The sequence below is a fragment of the Choloepus didactylus genome, chromosome 21 (genome assembly GCF_015220235.1).
Source record: "Choloepus didactylus isolate mChoDid1 chromosome 21, mChoDid1.pri, whole genome shotgun sequence".
Classification (NCBI taxonomy): domain Eukaryota; kingdom Metazoa; phylum Chordata; class Mammalia; order Pilosa; family Megalonychidae; genus Choloepus; species Choloepus didactylus.
In genome coordinates, this window is record NC_051327.1 from 4,220,384 (window position 1) to 4,221,373 (window position 990).

The following is a 990-nucleotide window of genomic DNA, read 5'->3' on the forward strand; positions in this document are numbered from 1 at the left end:
TTAAGAAAAACAGCAGGGCCTTGGAAGTTTGGATTCTTTTTTCCTCCCCGTTGCACATTCACATGGTGGTTTTGGTTGAGTGGTGGAGGGCATGTGTCAAATGTGGGCAACAATTCCCACCATGGTGGGGGTATGTGGGGGCAAGCCTCTACTCAGAGGTGGCCACGTTTAGATTCTGAGATGGGAAGTGGTGGGTGAAGAGGTCATGGTACCTTTTTTTGTTGTTGTTTAGCTTTCCCTTTTTGGCTATCTAGTCATCCTCATCGGTGTTCTGCTTCTTGGTGTCTACATCATCTTCCTCATCATCTTCAGGTGTGGGTTTGTCCAGAGCTGCCTGCCTCAGCTTCCTCATCTTCACCTTCATCCTCTTCTTCATCATCTCCTCTTTTTCCTCCTCCTCTTCCTCCTTCCCACCTTCTTCCTCTTCTTAGTCTACCTTCTTGTCAGTCTCCTCTTCCCAGTTTTCCAAATTAGTGTTCCCATTAGGAGGTATGTCTCTTCCCTTCTCTGCCTCCTCCATAACTTTATTCTTCTCCTTTAAGTCCTTGGTCATGATTTTGGAACTTGTATCCACAACCACGTCTGAATTGGTGGGGCACACTGGTGTGATCCAATGCAATAGGTTAAAAAGAAAGCAAGACTTTGGGGACTTTGGCAATGAAACTGCCAATGACTCTGGCAGCAGTGCATGGTGGAGGTGGCTGCAGCAAGTGGGGGCCAGACCAGGAACAATGCAAAGACAGTTTTTCAGAGCAGCCAGTCCCATGATTCTGTTTTATGAATATAAGTCCTTGTGGGTGGTTAGGTACCATTCTGCCCTTATCAGCATAATGTAATGGTCAAGAGCACAGGTATTAAAGTTACTCAGATCTGGATTCATATTCTTACTCTGTTGTATAATAGAATGATCTTGAGAAAGTTACACTTTCATTATTTATAAAATTAGGCTGATATTAATTCATTAAAATCCTAGACTCTGGAAGTACAATT

The 990-nt window shown here is 43.9% G+C and overlaps 1 pseudogene; it reads right to left on the minus strand.

The window, feature by feature from the left end:
- Positions 1-250: 250 nt before the first annotated feature.
- On the minus strand, positions 251-766 carry LOC119517990 (annotated as a pseudogene).
- Between the last annotated feature and the right edge of the window lie 224 nt (positions 767-990).